This window comes from Diabrotica virgifera, chromosome 7 (genome assembly GCF_917563875.1).
Source record: "Diabrotica virgifera virgifera chromosome 7, PGI_DIABVI_V3a".
Classification (NCBI taxonomy): Eukaryota; Metazoa; Arthropoda; class Insecta; order Coleoptera; family Chrysomelidae; genus Diabrotica; species Diabrotica virgifera.
In genome coordinates, this window is record NC_065449.1 from 86349847 (window position 1) to 86359184 (window position 9338).

The following is a 9338-nucleotide window of genomic DNA, read 5'->3' on the forward strand; positions in this document are numbered from 1 at the left end:
ACAACATTAACGGGGTTTTATTATTTCATATGGTCAATGGACCTCTAAATATGAAAAAAAAAACCGCGGAGTGCTACCATGTAAAGGGGTGCGTTTTTGAGAAAGGGGTGAATTAGTCCCCTAGGCACAGGGTGCATTAGGGTGAGTTCTATATAGTTTTGGTACAAATACGTCTACAGAAAAGTTGTTCCAGGTTAAATTTACTATCGACATATCACCTTTTTAAGTCAAAAATATTTTTTTACAAAAATATATTAAAAAATGCACGAAAGAAAGCAATTTTGTTTTTTGCCCTAACTTTTTTCCACGGGCACATAGTTATAGGCATTGCCTTACACAAAAAAAACTTCCATCTTTAGAAGTCATGATTTTTCAAAGTTCGTGGCTCACAGCATTTGTGGGCCATTTTCCTTATTTTTTCGCAAACATTGTTATGTAACTTTTTTCTGCGCGTTTGTATATACGTTGTACAGTACAATAAAAAGGTAAGCTTATTTTCTTTACTTTATAATGGTGTATTGTAAAAAATTCTAGGCCTATTTTTAAACACGATATCCGTGAGATATCCAAGGATATCCGTAGTTTGAAAAAAAAATTGAAATTTTTTAATTATTTGCAATTAGAAGAATATACATAATTGCATATTATAACTTATTTTTTGGACTATGGTACAATATACCACGTTTACAAGCCGTTCTAAAATAAATTATTTTTGAATGGTAAATTACCTTTCAAATATTGTTATTTCACCTGTGCATAAAAGTTCAAGTGCAACACAAGTGCCCACGAATATAGACAAACGTGAGTACTTGAAATTACATTATTATAAATAATAGTATCAGAAATATAACCTACAAAATACTGATAAAACAAGATTGTGTCCAGAACGAAGACCAGTTTTCGAACTGGCGACAGGGCCGGACTTACGGCACCTTAAATTAAAATGACTTCAACCGATATCACTTTAAATAACACAACTTCATTCAACATGACTCAAACAAAAAAATCATCACCAATGTCATATTCCACTGCAGTAAATTCTTTTAAACACCCAACAAAAGACCAAGCTGTTGTCCTATCTAGTATGGAAGATACTAAAATACACGACTACATCATAGCAGTAGGATCGCTAGTAGGACCCCGTAACGTAATTTTCGCATCAAGAATTTCTAACAATCGAATTTGTATTTATCTTTCGTCAAAAAGCATGGTCGATTCACTTCTCCACTCCTACAAATTTGTAAATATAAAAGAAACAGAGATAGAAATAAGAAGATTGATTACTCCAGCCGATAGACTCGTAGTATCTAATGTAGACCCTACAATTCCTAGCAACATTATAGAAGCAGAACTACAAAAGATGGGTATCTTTGCCGTGTCTAAGATGACTATTTTAAGAGTAGGTATGCCGGAAACAGAGTACAGCCATGTCCTCAGTTTTAGACGGCAAATATTTATCAATCATCTAGAAAATGTGTCTATCCCTGATTCTTTTCTTATAACACATGACAACACCCTATATCGTCTGTTCCTTTCCATAGATGGATATAACTGCTCAAATTGTAAAACTATAGGCCACAAAGAAACTGAATGTCCTCATAGAACTGATCTGACCCCATTAAACCCTTCACTAGAAACTATCCAACCCAGAACAGAAGCTCAGGAATCAAATGAGCAAACAAATTTAACAATAGAAACTGACTCACCAGTAACACCTATAAACAACACAAACCAAAACCCTCCTCCCAGTACATCATCAGTCTCAGATAATTCTACCAAAATTCTAACAGTAGAAACGTCTCCATCATCTATAAATATTCCCAGTAAAACCAATCAAGTTAAAAGACAAATATCTTCCTCTCCAGACATTATTGACAATAATACACAAACTAATACACAACCTTTTATGCCACCTCCTTTAAACAAACCAAAGAAAAAATACAAAAAATCAGATAAAACCTCACGCGAAGAACTTACTCTTTCTCTGGAATCAATAAAAGATAAAATAGAGAATAGATCACCTGCATTTATTCTAAATTATAATGAAATCTGCGATTTTCTAGATAATACATTATACTCTCAACACCCTGAATTAACCTCCAAAAATTATTCCAATGAACCTTCTGAACTAATCGATATTCTTAACTTCATCCACTGTTACATCCATAACTCAAAACTAAAAAATAACATTACCCGTTTAAAGAAGAAACTAAACCCCAATCAAGCATCTTCAATTGAAGAGTCCGACGAACCGCAATCCCAATCGGAAATCTAATGTCAGATTCTTTTATTCTGCAATGGAACCTTAATGGGTTTTACACCCATATTGAACAATTAAAACTGTTAATAAATGAACTATCTCCTAAAATACTTTGTCTTCAAGAGACCCATTTTAAAAATACCAATATAAACCTTCGAAACTATCAATGTTTTCTAAAAAACAGAAACGCTCACCATGCCAGTGGCGGAGTAGCTATCTTTACTAGAACTGATGTACAAGCTAAACCCATCTCAATAAATACTAGTCTTGAAGCTGTAGCTGTAGCAGTAACTTATCAAAAACACATTAATATTTGCAATATATATCTGCCTCATCCCAGCGACCTCGATTTACAAGAATTTAATAATCTTATAGATCAAATCCCAAATCCAAAAATAATTTTAGGTGATATGAATTGCCATCATCCGGCATGGGGAAGTCATAAAACTGACAAATTCGGCAACCTAATGAATCACTTCATTGAATCCTCAGATTTAATACTACTCAATACTGGTAAATCGACCCGATTTAATTCTTATAACGGCTTATTTTCCGCTATAGATTTAACATTATGTAGCCAATCATTATCAACTTATCTCGTATGGAATACTTTAGAATCACTACATGACAGTGATCATTTCCCCATTCATGTAACATTTAATAAATCTCAATCTCCTAAATTCCCAATATATCACTCTTGGAAATTAAAGAATGCAAACTGGAATTCCTATCAAATCGACATCCAAAAGAGAATTGAAAATTTCCAATTAAGCAGTGACATAAACTCTGACATTAGGTCCCTAAATAATATCATAACAGAAGCAGCCTTAACTAATATCGGTAAAACTAAACTTTGTAATAGACAACCAGTACCTTGGTGGACCAGCGAAATCGCACTGGCTGTATCTATAACAAAACGCGCGTTTAATAAACTTAAAAAGCAGCACACGGAAGAAAATTTACTCAATTTTAAAAAACTTAGAGCAAAAACGAGATATCTCATAAAAAAAAGCAAAAGAAATACATGGGAAAATTATGTCTCATCTATAAATTCATCAACCCCTTCAGCTGTCATTTGGTCTAAAATTCGTAAACTCAAAGGCTCCAACTCTTTTAGACAAATAAACACCTTAACTCTTGGTCAAACACTAATCACGTGTAACAAAACTATTGCAGAAACATTAGCTGATGTTTACCAACAAAATTCTAGCAATAATAATATACCTCAGGACATGTTAACGCACAAGAAATCTCTAGAATCCTCTATTATCACCATAAACGATATCGATAATCCGTTAAATATCGCCATAACTCTTCAAGAATTGGAATTTGCTATTTCTGATTTAAAAAACACCTCGGCCGGACCAGATGACATACCACCAATATTTATAAAAAACTTACCATTTACAGCTAAACTAGTTTTACTAGATTTATTTAATATTTGTTTTCTAAAACATAAATTTCCTGAGCTTTGGTCCCAGGCAATAATAATTCCCATCATCAAGCCTAATAAACCTAAAGATAATCCCTCTTCTTACCGCCCCATTTCTCTTACCTGTAGTATGTGTAAAATCTTGGAAAAAATTTTAAACTCACGTTTAGTATGGCACTTGGAAAACAATAATCTCCTTTCCCCCTATCAAAGCGGCTTTCGAAGAGGCAGGTCGACGTCAGATAACCATGTTACTTTACAAAACTCAATTAATGAAGCCTTTGCTAATAACCAAAAACTGATTGCAATATTTTTTGATATTACCCAAGCTTTTGAAAGAACTTGGTACCACTGTATTTTGAAAAATCTAAGCGAAAACGGAGTTCAAGGGAACATACTAGCATTTGTAAACAATTTTTTAAGTAATCGATCAATAAAAATTAGAATAAATGGCCTTAAAAGCTCAACTAGAACATTAGAAAATGGAATCCCTCAAGGTTCCATAATAAGCCCAACATTATTCTTAGTGGCTATCAATAGTGTTATTCATGAAATTAGAGCACCTATTAAAGCCAGTATCTATGCAGACGACATCGTCGTTTATACTAAATCCAACAATATAGAATCTGCAAGTAAAATCTTACAAAATTTTATAACTCGTCTTGAAAATTGGACGCTAAAAACTGGGTTTAACTTCTCTACAGAAAAAACACAATATATAATTTTTAATAAAAATAGATCTCGGTTTTCTACTGACTTAACTTTAAATAAGTTATCAATAAAACAATCAGAAGAAGTTAATTTTCTAGGTCTAACTTTTACCAGAACCTTAAATTGGAACTCACATATAAACAAACTACAACATTCCTGTCAATCTAGGTTAAATATACTCAAAATTCTGTCTAATAAAGTTTGGGGCGCAGATACTAAAATATTAATAAACTTATATAAATCACTCATAAGAAGTAAACTAGATTACGGCTGCATATGTTATAACGCCGCAAGCAAAACTACTCTAAAAAAACTCAATAGCATTCAATCTACAGCTTTGAGACTGGCACTAGGTGCATTTAGAACTAGTCCCACTAATAGCCTACAAGTTCTAGCTAAGGAGCCTCCTCTGACCATAAGACGACAACAATTATCACTAAACTACATTGCCAAAATTTCAATCCAAAAACAACATCCTCTTTTCTCTCAAATTTTCCAACCTGGCATCCTCTCTTTTAAAAAATCAACAAACTGTATACCTCTAATAGAAAGAATAAAAGCCACAAATTTCAACATGGATCAACTTAATTTATTATTATATACAAATGCAGTCTCTCCTCCATGGACAACCCACCCTTTGACCATTGACCTAACACTAAGAAAGTACCCCAAATCAAATACAAACTTCTCAATAATTAAAAATGTTTTTGCAGAAATCATATCCTATTACCCCAATCACTTACACATATTTACAGACGCCTCTAAAACCCCTGATGGACATGCTGCTGCGTACTATTCTGATGAAAACTCCAACAGCACTCAGTTACCTACAACGTGTAGTATACTCACAGGCGAGACCACAGCTATATTGAATGCCTTAACTTTTCTCAAATCGAGTAACACGATGAAGTGCGTCATCATTACAGATTCACTTAATGCATTATTGAAATTGAAGCAAATTTATACAACAAATCCCATTACACAAGCAGTAAAAAATGAATTAGAAATATTACATTCGATGGGAAAAGACATAGCCTTCATTTGGGTGCCATCGCACACTGGAATCTCGGGAAATGAAAAAGCAGATCAACTAGCAACTACAAGCCGAATCAACTTAGAAGATACTACAAAAATTACAACGTATCCTTACAGTGATATGAAATATCTAATTAAAATTCACTGCAACAACACTTGGCAAAATTACTGGGAAAATTCTGAAAACAAATTAATCCCAATATGCCCACAGGTGAACAGCTGTATGAATAACCCCACCAGCAGACGAGAACAAGTGATCATCAACCGTTTAAGAATTGGTCATACAGCTGTAACACACAAATTTCTTATCAGTAAAGATCCACCGCCTATTTGCAACAACTGCTCCACTTCATTAACAGTGAAACACTTCCTACTTGACTGCCCTTGTTTCCAAAATGAAAGAAGAATACATGGAATTCCAGACAACCTCAAATCCATCCTGACGGACAAAAATTTAAATGTATTGAATTATTTAAAGGACATAAAATTTTATTATAGTATTTAATGTAATTCATATGAAAAATATTGTGTTTGTAATCCCACTAATAACCCTGCGTGGTTGATGTGGTATAAGTGTTTTAAATAAAAAAAAAAAAAAAAAAAACTTATTTTTTAATTCCAAATAACTTTTCTTAATAACACTTTTTGGTATTGTGAAATATAAAGGCTCTTGAGCTAAATTCATATTTTTTAACATACCTCGTATACTATCAATAAAATTTTATATCTGATGATTGCATCTTAGGCTTTAGACTATGCAAAGCATTTTATAAAGGATGATTTTTTTTTAAGTTAATAATAAAAAAGTTTTCCATATGGTTCTAACTTGGTGAGACATATTGAATGTGTATATGTCACACTTTGAAAAAGCATATCTTGTTTAAAAATAAGCTTTCTTTTTATTGCACAATGTATATACTAAAATGTACAAGAAAAAAGTTATAATGAGAAATTTAAAAATAATCGTAAAATATATCAAAAATAATTAAAAGTATAAAATTTCGAAAAACCATATCATGCACAAAAATAGTCATATAGCCTTTTACAGTCGACCAACTTAAGGGTAATTGACTTTTCTTACTATTAAATGTACTATTGCATATACTTAAAGCTGCGTAGAAAAAAGTTACAGAGCAATGCTTGCGAAATAACAGGGAAAATGGCCCAAAATCGCTGTGAGTGGCGAACTTTGAAAAATCATACTTCGGAAACTATAAATACTATGGAATTCTGTCAAACGTTATTTTAAAGAAGAAGGATGGAAGTATTTTTTCTGTGACGCAATGCCTATACCTATATCCCCGTGGAAAAAAGTTATGGTGCAAAAAACAAAATTGCTTTCTTTCGTGTTGTTTTGCTGTTTTTTCTTAATATAGTTTTGTAAGAAAATATTTTTGATTTTAAATAGGTGATATTTCAATAGTAAATTTAACCTGGAATATTTTTTCTGTAGACGTGGTTGTACCAAAAGTGCATAGAACTCACCTTTATTCACCCTGTTCCTAGGGACTAATTCACCCCTTTCTCAAAAATGTACCCCTTTATATTTAGAGGTCGATTGACCATATGAAACCATAAAACCCATTTCATGTTGTAGTTCCTTTCTAAAGTACATAATCAATAGCCTATAATGTTATTTGTGTAATCCACTGAAGTTGTTAGAATCAACTCGCTCAACAAATCATGTTGTTGTTGCGCCATCTCTAATATGGCCTATATTTTATAATTTACTTACGCTAAAACCCCGCTGTATCCATAACATACCAGTGTTCATATATTTAATCAAAGCATGTGCCTAAAAGTGTTAATAAGTGTTTGCTTAGGCTATACTCATAAATTATAGAATATTTTTGCTCATAGAAAAACATATCCTGAATTAAAAGCAATGTATATTGATCGCTGTGACTTTTGTGTATAACATAATTAGACAAAATTTCTTATTGAATATTTAATTCACAAAAAATACTAAAAATTACAAAAATATGCGTAGGTATTTATAGGATACATAAAAAGAATACAGAAATATGCTTATTATAAATTACAACTAAAATACGTCGAAACTAAAACTGAACTGTTGAAATGGGTGTAACAAACAGGTACAAATTTTACAAATAAAAAAATTACAGCACTACATATATGTCGAAAACTATTAGAAAATGTAGAAATTGTATATTGAAAATGGACATATAGTTTTCTGATAGCAGGAACATCTTTCAGTGCAGTAGCAGGAAAAATATCAGTGAAATTTGTGCACCCCACAAAAATTTTTTGGGGGTTTTGTTATTTTAATACCCCAAATGTTTGTGTATGTTCCAATTAAATAATTATTGTGGTACTATTAGTTAAACACAATAGTTTAAAAAACAATTTTGTGAAAAGCATTATGTTTAACTAATAACGGCTTTCGATATATTGGAAAAAATTTATTTTCATTTTGTAAATTCAAAGGGCTGTAACTGTTTTTATGTGCACATTTGTAGTAAGGTAAGTACCTAAGGTTCGATCAAACTTGTTGGTAGTCCATGGGGTGAGACCGCTCCCGTTTGAAAAAATTTCTGATTCGGTTTCTTTATGGATTCCTATTCAAAAACGTCCCCTTTAACCAAATCTGAAGGGTGCCGGGCGGAATTTTTGGGCAGAAATTGTTTAAATAATTTTTTTAAACAAATACAAAAGATCACATTTTTTGACCCGAAGAATATTTTTTTAGGTTTTTTGGGCCATTCTACACAATAAAGGTATCTTGTGATTTTTCTCAAAAGTTAATAGTTTTCAGGTTATAGGCGATTTAAAATCTGATAAATGCGAAAATACGCATTTTCAAGGCTTAAAAACTCATATTTAAATTAGTATTTTTGAGGTTGCCAAAAGTATTTGAATTGTAGTTTAAACATTCATTTTCAAGATTCTGCAGACTGATCGGGTCTAACTTAAATTTATACCGTTGTATTTAATTGTTAATTATGCATGTTCATCCGATTTTTTAGATTAGATTTAGAAAAATATATTTTTTAGATTTTTTGGGACATTCTAAATAAAATAGGTTTCTTGTCATTTTTCTCAAAAGTTAATAGTTTTAAAGTTATAAGCGATTTAAAATCCGAAAATACGTTTAAATCGCCTATAACTTTAAAACTATAAACTTTTGAGAAAAATAACAAGAAACCTATTTTATTTAGAATCTCCCGAAAAGTCTAAAAAATATATATTTCGGAGGAAAATAGGAGATTTTTGGAAATAGTGCGCGCAGCACCGGCAAAAAAATCGGATGGACACGCATAATTAAAAATTAAATAACATCGGTGTAAAAAGTTACATAGGCCCGATCAGTCTGCAGAATCTTGGAAATGAATGTTTAAAGTACAATTCAAGTACTTGGCAACCTCAAAAATACTAATTTAAATATATGAGTTTTTAAGCCTTGAAAATGCGAATTTTCGCATTTATCAGATTTTAAATCGCCTATAACTCGAAAACTATCAACTTTTGAGAAAAATCACAAGATACCTTTATTGTTTATAATGACCCAAAAATCCTAAAAAATTTTTCGGGTCAAAAAAAGGTGATCTTTTGTATTTGTTTATAAAAATTGTTTAAACAATTTCTGCCCAAAAATGTCGCCCGGCACCCTTCAGATTTGTTTAAAGGAGATATTTTTGAATAGGAATCCATGAAGGAGATATTTTTGAATAGGAATCAGAAATTTTTTTCAGACGGGAGCGGTCTCACCACATGGACTATGGGAATGTTGCGAAAATATTGGCAAAATCCTTATATATAGCCGTCAATCTGGCACACAATCGCAGCCTGGGGAGGAGGATTAAAGAAATATACATACCTTAGCTTCTGTTCCAAATTAAACTGAAAATGTTAGATAATCTCACTTTTCAAGAAACAACT